Source organism: Danio aesculapii, chromosome 3, assembly GCF_903798145.1.
Source record: "Danio aesculapii chromosome 3, fDanAes4.1, whole genome shotgun sequence".
Lineage (NCBI taxonomy): Eukaryota > Metazoa > Chordata > Actinopteri > Cypriniformes > Danionidae > Danio > Danio aesculapii.
This window is the reverse complement of record NC_079437.1, coordinates 26,251,935-26,267,081: the sequence shown is the minus strand read 5'-3', so window position 1 is coordinate 26,267,081 and position 15,147 is coordinate 26,251,935. Positions and strand designations below refer to the sequence as shown.

General features: G+C 38.1%; 1 protein-coding gene across 1 annotated transcript in view; it reads right to left on the bottom strand.

Moving 5' to 3' along the window:
• grin2aa (glutamate receptor, ionotropic, N-methyl D-aspartate 2A, a) overlaps positions 1-15,147 on the bottom strand; it is a 203,999-nt gene that overhangs the window by 122,623 nt on the left and 66,229 nt on the right. The gene's annotated exons all lie outside the window — the stretch shown is intronic.

Here is a 15,147-nt window from a genome sequence, read left to right as displayed (position 1 = left end):
CATGTCAGGCAAGAGAAGAGAAGTGTTGGATTGGTTCACAGTCAAGGCCTTCTAGGGCACTTTATCCTGCCCCTCAGCAAGTCCCCTGCTTTCAGTGCTGTCAAATGTGTGAAAGTGTGTGGGAATGTGTGCATATGTGTTTGTCAGCTATACAGCAATCAAAACTAGCCTTGGATGCAACTCACATACAGCCTGACTCAAGTGTAGAGAGACAGAGAAAATATAAATCAGTCAGAGATTGGACACTCACAATTTTTTTTCAGTCAATCTTACACCACCTGTTCCTGTGGTTTTTACCTCATTAGTGCATATTGTTTACCCTGCCAAATGCTCTTTCCCTTCAACCACACAATTCTCCTTGAGTCGGGGCCTTTGTAAAGCCATCAAAATGTGGCTCCTTTTCTCTTTCCTACACACACATCCACACGGTCCTTCACCAGAACCCTTTCAAACACTCCACTAGTGTTTGAACCCTTTTAAAATGATAAATATGATATCGACCAAGTCTCGCTTAAAAGCCACAAAACCGGAGTTTCCTCAAGAATTCCTCAAGATTTGTTCAAGAATCCTTTCATTTGACAACACAGCATCCTGTATGACCGGGTAGGGTGATGGTAAGTGACAGAGCTTCCTATAAAACAGAAAAGCAAACAGACTGGAGGTCCAGAGTGGGTTGATTATTAGAGTGGGGAGCTGTACCTCGCATGGGCCAAGCTAGAGCTCTGAGACAGCAGCACTAAATAAAGAAGCCACTGCCTCGGAGATCCTCCGTTCTCCAGGATTGTGTCATATGTCAAATTATTTGTGAAGAGAAAGGTGTGTGACGTCATTTTCCACGTTTCTCTACCCTTGTCTGTCTCTCAAGAATACAGTATGGCTTGTTCCTCTGAAGCTTATTTGCTGGTTGTTTTCTTGCAGAGGAGTATCTTAAGCTTAAGCTAGCACACTCTTAAAAATAAAGCTTCCAAAAGTGTTTTCGCCATAGAGTTAAACACTTTGATCCCTTTTCAGTACTTTTCAGTAGACTTTTCTGGTCTTAACAGAATTATGATTCTCTTAGACTGTTTTATATTATCTTTCATCTAGAAATCATTCCTTTAGTGGAATGGAAAGGTTCCATGTATGTTAAGGGTTGGCCATGAAACCATCAATGGTAATATTTTTAATAGTGTGGTTTGAAACACTTGTGGCTAGAAGGACATCTGCTGGATAAAACATATGCCAAAGTAATTTGTGGTTCATTCACCTGTGGCAACCCTTGATAAACCAGGGACTAAGCCGAATGATAGGATAGGATAGGATAGGATAGGATAGGATAGGATAGGATAGGATAGGATAGGATAGGATATGATAGGATAGGATAGGGAAACACAGCCAGCTAGTAACCATTTTAGATGAGGTAACAGCCACATTACTGTACTGGCATCTTAGTCCATCTAATGTCCATCTTTGACAAAACAGTGGCAATCTTAGACCAGCTAACTCTATGGACAACCAAATGTTGATCTCGGGTCAGGTAATGACCATCCAATAATGACTAACAACAATTTTAGATAAGTTAATGGTCTTAATCTAATAAAAATCTTGGACCAGATAATGACCATCAGAGACTAGCAACAACTTTAGACAAGTTAATTGTCTTAAACTAGCTAATGACCATCTTATACAAGTTAATGATATTGAACCAAGTAATGTATATCTTAAACTAGATAATTAACATGTTAGACCAGTGGTTGGACTGCTTATGTATAAGCTATATAACAAGTCTAAATTAAAAAAAGAAAAAACGATTACTTCTTTTTCTTGCTCATCTGCTAGTTCTTAAGATGCAATCTTACTGCAAAGGCAAAGTATATGCATCTGGCCCCAACTAATAATAAACATTCTAGATCAGATAATGTCCACCTTGGGGCAGATAATACCTATGTTAGACTGGCTAATGACCATTTCAGACAATCTAATAAACATCTGAGACCAGGCATTGGCTAATATCTAAGACAGAAAGTTAATATCTAGTCAAGCTAGTCAAGCTCAGTCTTTTTAGTCAAGCTAATGATCACCTTAGAGCAAATAATGTAAATCTAGATCTGATTATTCTAAAATCAGCCAACAACCAAATTAGACAGCAAATACATATCTAAAACCAATTAAACGCCCTATCGACTACTCAATGACCAGACAGCTAGCAAACATCTAAGAACAGCCAGTAACCAGTTACCTATCAGTAAATCAGTCTTACTTCTTGAAGTGAATTTAGGGCAGTCATGACCTAATGGAAGACAGTTGGTGGTGGGAGTGAATGACCAGTACTCTCACCACCCTCAATATCACGATCTGCTCCCTGGGTGCAATGCACAATAAAGAGCCTAAAATTATGGTCACCATACTTGTCCACATGTCACTTGACATTTTGAGTTTGTGTAATTTAATTTCGAATTGAAGAAAAAAGAAATATGATTTATTGTTTAAATAATGTAACACATTTATGCAACTAGCCACAACTTAAAACCATCTTTGACTAATTAAAATCAACCTTTTACACAATCAAACAACCATCTCACACTAATAAACATACCGGACATTATGACTACCTTAAGCCCTTTTCCCAATATGTACAATTGTGAGAGAAACTGGTAGGGTATAAGATTCGATTAGAAAAAAAAATAACTTACACTATATCCAGTAGATCTCAATGGACTGTAGGCAGCGGCCCAGGAGATTTGCTCTCTCCAATAGAGATTTACCAACAAATAGACACCAGGGATCAGGGTAATTACCAGGTGAAAGCTTATGAAAGATTTCTAAAGTGACTGCACACACACACAAACACACATCGATCAATAATAACAGCAGCTCACAGCCTGGGGAAGTGTCTCACACTGACAGATGATAAAAAGTGACTCAATTCTACTCCAAGTCAACTTCACATTTAAGTTCATAATTCACATCCACACTAACATTCACGAGCACTTAGATTCACACTTAATACAGCAGCGGTTTGCTCGTACAGTAATAATGCTGGTAAAATGAATCTAAAAGGCAATGAGTCATGTTTACGGTGCTGTGGATTCAACACACCACCTGAGACTTTCTCTGAGGGGTCTAAAAGACTTGCAGCACAATGAATCACACCTTCCTGAACACCTGTCCCATTCCCACCTACTGTAGGTATTTAAAAGAGCCATTGGGATTTTTTAAGGAAATTAAAGCACTCTTCCAACCACAAAAGGTAAAAGAACCAAAACAAAAACAAACCTTGGACGCAATATTACTCAAAGTCTGGGTTTCTTTCTTTCGCTGTTTTGTTATTCCAGAGTATTATTTTTAAGAATGTACATAAGATTACAGTGGATGTGCATGAGGAGAAGAAGGGAAAGATTTTGGGGCTTGGTAAATTGCAGATCAATGTGATTTGCTGAAGGGAAGCAGGTGGGCACAAAGTTCGGACTTGGATGGGAGAGATTCTTCTGGCATTATCTTACAGAGCATTCGGCTGATGCTGCACAGCTCGCTGCATCTTCCAATTACAGTTTCAGCCCAGCGATCACTGCAAACCCCTGTGTGATTTGATGTTCGCATCTCTCTGGCAGTTCCTTCCAGTTGGGGCCAGCTCATTTGCACCAAAGCTTTCTGGGACGATGGAAAGGACTTGGCTTAGTAAGAGAGAGAGGATATCTCTAGACCCCAAACACATACACATGATATCGAAAGTGCTCGAGCCACAATACTGTATTTACTCAGCGAGCGAGATGATCACTTTATCACAACAACATTGATCCAATTAAAATATCGCTTTCATCAGCCTCATCCAGCAAATGGATAGAGCGTCTGCTTGTAAGCTGATTTTCACCAGCTAGTTGCTTTCCAGACCTGACAGCAGCTGCACACCTCGAAAGCTCTATGGAATCGGTGTATTTTTTAGTATTTCCAGCTAAGTGTATTCACAATAATCAAGAAACTTTTTTTATAAAACCTACAGTATGATTAAAAATGAAGAACATACAAATTATATTTAAATAATTGTTCTTGGATAGTTAGATATTCACAAACAGCAGCCAATTTTGTGTGATTAGTTGTAGAGCACAACCTTTTTATTTACTTATCCAAAAATTACCAAACTCTCATAGGCCCCTCACACAATAAAAAAAACTAAGGTTGTCAAACAATTCAGACTAAATTAATTACAGGATATAGAAAATAATTTCTTGACACTATTTTTGTACTCTCAAAATTAAGACAACTCTTTTAAGATTAAGTCAAGAATGCTTTAAGGTTTATTGAGGTTACCCAGCTTGCACAACATCATATGACGCTTATCTTTAGTTCTATTTTGGTTGCAACATCAGGCGACCAAAATTTAATGTCATTTTGCTGTATGATGTCAATGTCAGCTGACATCTAATACCGAAGTCATCTGGAGTGGATATTTTGTTGGTTTTAGGTTGTGTCACTAACTAACTAAAATCCAACATCATTTTAACATCATATGACATCCATACAACGTCAAACTCTAACATCAGTAGACGTTTATTTTTAGTTTGTTTTCTGTTGTGTTGTTACGTAACTAAAGTAATAATGTTATGTCCATACAATGTCAAAAGCTAATATCATTAGACGTTGATCTTTGGTTGATTTTATGTTGTGAACAGAGTTGGGTGCAACACGTTCCTCTGTAACGCGTTATTGTATTCTAATGACATTTTTACAGAACGCAGTAATGTAACGCTTTACATTTTGAGTTTGTGTAATTTGAATACAGTTAATAAAGTCAATGTAATTGCGTGATATACGTTACAAATATATATATAGTTTTTAAAAACGCTTCTTTTAAATCACATTTTCTGCTGCAAGATCAGTTAATAAGCATGCGCTTTTAATTTGCTGAAGAACACGAGCTAAAATGGCTGCTGATGAGAGTGCTTGCTTCAAGTGGAAATACAGACAATACATTGATTTCATAGAGCCTAAAAACTAAAAATATTGCTGTGAAATGCAGTCTATGTCAAGTCTCTAAAGAACTTTCGACTGCTTTTAACTCGACCAGAAACTTGTTCAAGCACTTGAACAGAAAGCATTCTAGGACAATACTCGTCACCAAGAAGGACACCGGCGCCCAAAAACATGATGGTCCAACTCAGCCTAAACAAGCTAAATTGGACTTTTTGTGCAGGATCTGGAGTGAAGGTATCTTCTGAATGTGAAGAGAAGTGTAGCTACTTACAAAGCTGTCACATATCGATTCTTTTGCATGCGCAAATTAACATTAATTCCAATCGAATTTAAATTGCGCACCCAGTTGAAAACCGCGAGTCACGTGACAAGAACTGACTGGTCAGCTTCATACTATGTATAGAATATAGACATTTTGGTTGATTAATTACCTCAGACAAACACAGAACACCCAAACATTGCAGTGCTTTTCATACTATGGATGTCAATGGCTACAGGTATCCAGTTTTCTTCTAAATGTCTACTTTTGTGTTAAAAAAAAGATAAACAGGTTTAGAACAAGTGAATGAGAAATGTAAGTTTTAGGTGAACACTTTAAGTCTTTTGAATATGACAAGCTGCTGAGATCAACCCATTGTATCTTAGTATCATACCCATGTTTCTTAGTGAATATTAAATCACTGAAAGAGCTGCAGTTTATTTATTATATTTATAGGTATATTTTGTGTTTTAAAAGTAATTTCAAAGTAAAGTAATTAGTAATCTGATTACTTTTTACATTAAGTAATTAGATGTAATCAGATTACAATTTTCCAGTAGTAATCAGTGATTTGTAATCTATTACTTTTTGAAGTAACTTACCCAACACTGGTCGGGAACTAACAAAAATTCTAGATGATAGATTCTAGAAAATCTAGATGTTAAAGTCTGACGTCAAACTGATATTAGGTTCTGAAGTCAACCCGATTTTCATATACAACCAAAATTCTATTTTAGTCTGACATTGGAGTCCAGCGTCAAGTTTACATCTGTGTGAAGACTCGTGCTTGCTGGGTAGTTTATTCATTATAACTCCTAAATAATGCACTTCTTAAATGTTGGTTGCAATTACTGACTGATGTCTTTGTCCATTCAGCATTTAATACTTTGATTCAGTAGTTTCATGTTTAAACATTTTTGTGATTACCTGGCAAAACATTTTTACAATGTACGTAAGCCCAGAACTGCTTTGTGGACTGGCGGCCCTTTGAGTTCGCACCCCTGCCATGGTGTAAATCAATAGTGAAGGAGAGCGAAAGAGTCGTAACTGAGCCGTAATCCCGTTCCCACAGGACTGTTAGAGTGCCATGCTCTATAAAGCACAAGCCATTGCACAAAGCTGTATCTGCCATGTGCGGCTGGGATCGGGTTTACAGCTTACCTGGCCTCCCTGTGTCCGTCCCATGGGTAGCGTGAACAGATTTTCTGACAGTCCTCCAAGCAGCCCATAATGGTTGGTTAAGCGAGATTTGATTTCACAGTTCGGCGAATCTGCGCAATCTGTGATCAATGGTGACAAAATGAGTGGGTGTGTTCATTTATACGATTCCTGCTTGTTAGATTGTAGTAATAATAGTAATAATGTCACTCATATTCACATTCAGACAGGCATAAAAGCGTTCAGTGGGTTCATACGAGATATCTACATTCAGGTGAATGAGAAGCATAAGAAATTATAGGCACACTACAATCAAAACAAACCTCATTGCTTCTTTAATTCCCGAATGAATCTTCTTACAGCTGTCGCTGAATTCTCTCTCCGCTACTGTGAACAGCTGCATCTGTTAAGGCCTGCACAGGGCTGAAATTCTCTTTCAGGGGGTTTGATCTGATGCATTTCTATTTCCAGTCTTTCCCTTCACAAACCCGTGTGATGGCATGCCTAATTTATCTTCGCTCACCTCCCTCTGAAAATTCAATCACGCAGGATCGATTTTAGGTTTGCCAGCAAGGATCTAAAAACAGCTCTCTCTCTTCTGCCACTGACAGATCAGTCCCTGAGGGAGTCCCGGTCTAGACCGCACATCCACTGCATTGTCTTTCTCTCCTCGCTCAAGCACAAGGCCAATGTCCCTTTATCTTTTCATTAAGCTAAGCCATCTTGTGACGTACTCTTTGCTCAAAACTTTGTTAGAATGAGAAGGGCTCTTGTTTCTCACTGGCGTTGCACCGGTGTACTCACTCCCATTATCAAATGTATACAAGACATGATTTTGAACTCAATCAGTACAGTTGTAATCAGTGATTTTTGATTACCTTAATCCAACTAAAGTTATAATCGAACTGAATAGATATCGAACTAAGACGTGGAGTATTTGTATTTTAGTCACATTATTGAAGTGCAGCGCAGACATGTAAACCTCTTAATCAAACTCGACAGGATGCACACATGACAGTTGTCAGATGCTTGACGACAAACAAATAAGAATGGCTTCAAGCAAGAGAGCACATTTTTAGTGCGACTGTGCTCTCATCCAGCACCGCCTACTTTGTCGCAGGGGCATAAATGAAAAGTTAGAAAATGAAGCCCAAAGGTATCTGACTGCAGAGGTGGCCTGTTGCTTGACAATTTGTGTATGCCATTGTCTGTTTGTATGCATAGTGTGGGAAATGATCTACAGTTGAACATGACACAAATTTAAAAAAGAAACGGCCAAAATCACATATGGTGCGGTGACGAACATAAACTGTTATTGCGTGAAACACAGGAAGAACGTAGCGTAACGTAGGATGGTGATGTAATGACATTAATCGAACTATACTATAACAAACTGTATTATAACATGTAAAACTGGAACATGAAAAAACATTCAAAAAGCAACTCATGTAATCATATTATCATCATATTACAATTTTGTGTTTAATAGACGTCTAATAGACATCTAAACGGAGACAGCTTGGCTAAAACAAGGCTAAACTTGGGCTGTCAGAGAAAATCAAATAGACATCTAAGAATAGCCCATAACTAGACTTGTCAAACAGACAGATTAGATCGACTTTATATGTGTAGTCATTCATTTCTGTTTATTTGATTACTAGTTTTGGCCTATTCTTAGACGTCTATTAGATTTTCAATGACAGCCCAAATTTACCCTTTAGCAAGACCACTATGTTTAGATGTCTATTAGACATCTATTAAACATCTTTTAAAAACAAAAAATGCTTGCTGGGTATTGTCTTATTCAGATTAAGGCAAATAATTAGATTACTGATGTCCATGTAAACGCAGTCAATGATTCAGAATTATAATCAGAATATGTTAAACAAAGGCTGAGAACTGTTTCTTACTACCCCTGACTGGCTCATCATTCATCATCATGCACTTCTCTCTTCTGAATAACTGCTACAGAATGTGGTGAAGACATGCGGTCAGGCACAGAATGTTTAACACAGTTGGTCTGGCTAACCCATGCTCTGATAGTTATGTCAGGAGGAAAGTCAAAACTCTAGGATCGTTTTGAAAGGGTAAAGAATGACCCTATAGAGCAAGGGTGTCAAACTCAAGTTGCTAGAGGCCCGTAGCACTGCAGAGTTTAGTTCCAAACCTGCTTCAACACACTTACCTGCAGGTTTCAAACAAGCCAGAAGAACTCAGTTAATGTGATCAGATGTGCTTAATTAGAGTTAAAGCTAAACTGTGCATATCTGTGGCCCTCCAGGAACTGAATTTGACACCTGTGCTATAGAGGTTTCCTGCCATTTTTAGGCAAACATTTGTCACTTATTTGGCAACTTTTTTATGTCATTTAATTTAATGTCAAAAATACCCTTGTGTACATTTGTGAGAGCTGACAGTTACAGTACGTGCTCTCTGGTACATATTGCTGCATTTTGTGTGTAAAACCTAATGCTATGGGGTGCAACCACTGACCAATTACCTCTGTATGGCCAGCTTTTCGCAAGACCAGTTAGCTCAGTAGCTTGCTACGTATGTCGCTGAACTTAGGAGGCACAGTGGAGCAGACCAAACAAATGACGATGCCACAAACCCAGTAAATGAAAAAAAAAAAACTCTTATGGATGTGCACGAGAAAGACGTCAATATTCACAGTAATATCCACAGCAGCCTCTGGTGGATTTACGAGAAAAAACACGTATGCCACAGCAACGTATTTGAGATCATCAAAAATGTACACGTTGCCCTCTAGTGGATTAGTGAAAAGAAAAACTGCAACAAAGTCCAGGGTACATATTTGTCAGTTCTCAAAAATGTAGTCATGGGCACATATTTCCAATGAGCCTGAATTGCATTATAGAGGGCAATGTGTTTATTTTAAATTTTAATAGTTTTATTGTGCTCTTTTGTCCTTCCATGTTTGAAGTCTGTGCCAACATCACATGAAGTGACACAGAAGAATACAGTCATACTTTGTGACTATTGCCTAATAAATATTCATGAGTCTGCATGTCCTTATCCTAAAAAAAACATTTTGCTTAATTATTCATGACTAGTCCTGCTGTGATTTGTTGATATAACTGACTCAGATGACGCTGATAATTACTGCACATCTACTTTTTAATCGACTTATCATTTTATATTACTTAACTTTTTTCTCATGCTTTTTCATTCATTTCATTCAATCCACTAGCATAAGCAATGCACATTGCATCATTCAGTCACCTCAATAATGCTATAGTGTTATTATATCACAGCAGTAAAAGCATGATGCATGAACACCCGAAGAGGAAACATACAGTACAAGGGCTTTTATGGATGATGATGCCTATGTTTCAACCAAACAGCATGTTAGCGTGCAATACGTGAATTTATTATTATTATTATTAGAGGTATATTATTTCATACTTCTCCAGTGAATTGCTTCTGTGTATGCAGACGCCACATTATGTAGTGTAGCAAAAATCTCTGAATGAATATTCTGAAGCAACAAATGGGACCCTGTCAATCAGAACACAGTTCATGCATGAAGCTCTCACCTACAGTAACTCAAGGGCTTGCTGTTATGACTGTACCATTTCATTGAACACTAATGTAAAAGTTGCAAATTAAATAAAATGATTGTAACTGAAATGATTGATTTTGATATAATATCAATCGTTAAGTTTGGTGGAATAATCAATAATTTAATTAATAGATTACTGGCAGCCACATTCATGACAGAATTTGATGTTTTCCTGAAAGAAAAGATTGCAGTAAGATTGCATTCAGTATACAGTAGATGTGTTCAAGTATCAAATGCGATTGTTTGTTTTTGCTGTGGATAAAATCTAACGTAGCTTAAACTTTCAATAAACCCAAGTCTTGAACATAAATGCGATTCAAAGAGGTAACCGATCTTTACCATTTCTTGATATAGCCAATCAAACAGCTTGGGTAAACACTGCAAAATAAGGATATTAAAGTACCAAAAGCATGTCCATGTGTATTTTTGAAGCTGATTTAAAAAAAAAAAACATGGTTGTGCATTTATTTGCACATTACATTATCTGTCATGGTTATATTACGGTTATTACGTATAGCATTTACAGTATTTGCAACAAATATAACAAATAGGTAGAACTGAAAGGCCTCTCTTGTCTTTTGCTCTAAAAGGATCATCAGCAAAATATATAAACCAACTAACTGATAAACAGATCAATGACAAGAGATGGAATCAAAACAATTCCAGAAGGAAGCAGACCCAGCACAACAGGGTTTGTGCACACATGCCTGCTGATGTAGAATGTATACTCTGTCCTGGATTTTCAGATGTACCACAGCACACTTTGTTTATAACAGGAGATACATCAGTAACATGAATGCTCAAGCATAGTCAGATGATCAAACATTTGCATCCTGTACATTTTCCATTTGAAATGACAGTAAAAAAATCTCCTTGAGCGCTCATTGTGGTCTCACTCACATGATTGTACATATTTCAGGAAGTCTTTTAACACCATTGGGTTTGAAGGACTTTAGAAATACAGTAATACGTTTGAGTTTCTTTCCTCGCTGCTCTGTGAATTGAAATGCCTTGTAGTGAATCAAAGAATAGAGCTACCTTTTACTATAAAAGTCTCAGCACTTTCCTTGACATCCTGTTTGTTTGTGGACTGTTTGCTGAATGCAAAGGCTGCAATAAAAGCTCACCCCACCCCCACCCTAAAGCGTGCCCGTCTCTCCACTAGGCCCTTGGGTTCCTTTTCTTCCACAAGGCTGCCTCGCAACGCAAGGCTGACTGCGCTACAGCCTGCCTTTTTATTTTAGCCTGCAGGCTCTTTATAATTTCCCAAAACTTGGTTGCTAATGAGTTGTTTCTATATTTCATGCTTTTTATGGCTCACAGTAAACAGGGGGAAATAATCTCAAAGTTATGAAGACGAGGTATTCCAACATTATCATCTGAGGCCCTGTGTGCTCAAATAAGGTCAATCGTTCAGAGTGAGCAAACCTCATCATATGAGATATGACAGCCTGTGACAACAATCAACATCAGACAAACGCGTACACCCACGGATCCTTCGCTCTGTTCGGGGAGGGTTACAGGAAGTAGTGTTGAGGCTGGCAGGAAGAAAATGTGGTACATGGATGCATACACTGATTTTGACAGGCCACACTGATGATGCTATTTACATGTCACACAGACGGGCTATGCCAAATCACACATATTATGATTGACATGGTCACTGAGTTTCTGACCATACCAAAAAAAAATTGTTAAAACGTTTTAAAACAAACAGCATTAGATACTGTACTAATACTGTAGATACTTTCTAGGTAATTCGCAGTTGTCACTGTCCTCTAAAAAAGGCTAAACATTTGCAGAATAATCATATAGAAATAGAAATAGTTTAATAGAAATAGAAACAGGCAATTCCAGAAAAGTGGTCAATAACAGAAGAGTGGTCGATTCAGGCGGCAAATAACATAATAGTAACAAACATCATCATCACGTTGTAATGTTCACTTGACACTAGACTCAGCAATATGTGTGTGTTTGAGAGGTGTATAAATAGTCTGTGTAATTAGTCCTGAACAGCCTCTACTGTGTCTGTTTGCAATCATGGGGGATCTAGGCCAGGTGTATGAGTGAAGTCCATGATGGGATTTGTAGTGCAGTCGAATGTGAGTGTTGTCCAGCAACCTTTATTATTATTATTATTATTATTATTATTATTATTATTATTATTATTATTATTATTATTATTTTAATAAATTTTATTTAGATTTTACAAATCATTATTTATTTGTATTTATTTTTCATTGTTGTTTTATATGAATACTTTTTTACATATTATTTTATTATTTTCATTATTATTATTATTATAAGTATTATTAATATATACAGTTAGTATATAGATTATGTTACTGCAGATTAGTTATTAGATTAAAAATAATAATTGTTTTTTACAGTATGTCGTATTATATTTTTCTTCTGGAGAATTTCTTATTTATACAGATCAAACCCCTGTTTGCAAGTCCAATGACACACCTAATTAACCAAACTTGTATAGTTCACCTAATTAACCAATAAAGCCTTATTAATACTAGTATCTTGCAAAAAAATAGTAAAATATTATGTACTGTCATCTTGGCAAAAACAAAAGTAATTAGGCATTGGACATAAGTTTTTAAAACTATTATGTATTATAATTAAATAAAATCTTTGACCAAAGGATTGCTAATTTTGTCTTCAACTGTGTGTCTGTGTGCGTGTGTGTGTGTGTATGTATAAATATTATTTTCCACATTACTTCATACTTTAGGTTCCACTAACCTTACATTTTCCACTTCTCAGAGTATAACTCTGCAGCACTTTCACAAAAAGAAACTGCTCGTTGCACCGAATGATATCAATGTCACGAACACACAATCGCCACCCCTGCATTATGACTCTGTGCCATGCGCAGAGCACAGCAAGATGCACAGCAAATGCAGCGGTTGCCCATGCCAGCCCTTCTAACGGCAAGTGTTGAATACATTTTTCATGAACAAGCCCTTTTTTATAGACACACCAGTGAGCAGCAGAGGCAGCAGCACACCCACTGGTCCCTCTAGAGCGGACAGGCGCTGGCACTATATGTATACGCAATGTTTCCTTAAATATTTATGGGTGATCTTAATCCTTCCCATTGAGTGGCTGCTGACCACTGATCGGCTGGGTGACCAAATCTCATTTCATGGTCGTTAACTGCAACAGGCTAATTGGAATGAAGCCTAGGCCCCTAGGCAGGGCAGCGTGGGGCGATAGGGGGGCGAGCTCATTACTGCGCATTTATAGAAACTGAGGGTGAATGCCTTTGACTCGACACACTCAGAATTTTCTTCCAAAGTGGGCCACAAACGATGGGTCGAGAGCAGATCTGCCAGCGCCACGCGCCTACATGCAATATACTCAAGCTAAAAGTCGCAATCAAGCGAAACGGACGACCGATTTTTTACCTGTAGATAAATATGTGCTCAATCTTTCTGACCTCCTTTTCTCACTTTCTCCTTCCTCTCTGCTTCAGAGTGCTATTTCTGACTCGCTCAGTCATGTGCTTCCTTTAAGCAGGACAAGGGCGATGAAGATGACCACTTGCTATAGAACTGAAACTGTCCTTGCGTTGAGCTTGTGAATTCCTGCATTTGGGGCTGTCAGTTACGCATTGCTAAGTGCAGTGATTAATTAGTCTGGTGCTGGCTAATAAAGACGAGGCTCCTCTATGGTCAAGGTACAGCAATCATTAACCTTGCCTGTTGCCGTATTGCTCCTCGAGCATGGCTGAACGGGCAAAAAACAGCTGTAATTGCACTAAGTGGGTGAAAATGTGTATGTAGAAGGTATAATAAGCAAAATGCTACAACACTGGGAAGTCTGTCCAAATTGAAAGCGATCGTCATTGATGTGCATATCTGCTGTGAATCAGATTTAAAAAGTACACTGAATAAAATCTAAGTGCAGGGAGAGCTTTCTTAAATAATGGAAGAAAAGACTGGAACGTTCAAACTGTAATGTCTGGAAGCGCATCAAAGAGATGCGGCAGAGCTGTGGCGTGGGTTCTGTGATGATGAATTGGGCCATTCGGAAAGGGGATTCTGTTATTAATAATACATTGTGATCTTCTGAATTACACACAAAACCATTGCATTTATTATACTTTTATACAATGACTCAAGGGGTCCGGGTTTGGCCAGTTAGCACAGTCCCATTAGCAACACAAACTCATTCTGAAAACGTAGCCCTACAGACGTTTCTGAAAACCACAAATTACGTAACCAGAGGTGCTTATGGCTGCATTTCAGTTTTTTAAACGAAAGCTACGGGGCGGTGTGACACCCTTCCTTTTCGCGCTTACCAGCTGACCGCTTACCTCCGTATGAACGGCATTCCGGCTGCAACTAGTTTGTCCCGTTAGCGCGCCATGTATGTCGGCGAACTTGAGAGGCAGAGAGGAGTTGACCACGATGACGGGGTTCGAGTCTGGTGAAGAGCGGTTCAAGAAATCAGGTAAGACAAAAACAGAATCCAAAAAATAAAACAAACAAGTAAATAGCAGGGTGAGAATGTGGTAAAATCTGAAATGTGGTAAAGAAAAGGGCTTTTCTTTTTTTGGATTGCTTTTGAAACATGTTGGTTGGGTTTAGGGAAGTGGGTGGGAGAGTCAATCGATAAAATTCGTTGGGTTTAGGGAAGGGGGAAGATGGGTCAGACGATCATTCACTCAGTCAGTCAAAAATCTGTCAAAAAGTCAGTCGACAGCGGCCTCTGGTGGCATTATGCAAGAACAGCAGGCACGAATGGCACTCACGAGGGAAATTTGAGCGTACACAGCAGCCTCTCACAGATTCACGAAAACAAAAACTGCAGAAAAACGTGTCACCAGGACATATTTCGTGGTCTCCAGAAATGTCTGTAGAGGGACGTTTTCAGAATGAGCCTGGGTTGCCCATTAGCCTTAGCTGATTGGCCACTTTCAGTTGTGAAGCTTTAATATTTATATGCTTCTTCTTTAACCAGATAAAAAACCCATTAAGATCAAGATCTCATTTACAAAGGTGACCTGGCCAAGAGGTCCACAACACATGACTTATGAAGAAAAAATATATATAATAATAAATAAAAAGTAAAGATAATATAAAAATACAGTAGTTATTCAGCTATATCATATTACAATATGTTAAAAACTCATACACTAAGAAATGGACTGTTGTTGTTTGTTGTAAAGGATAGAGCGAAA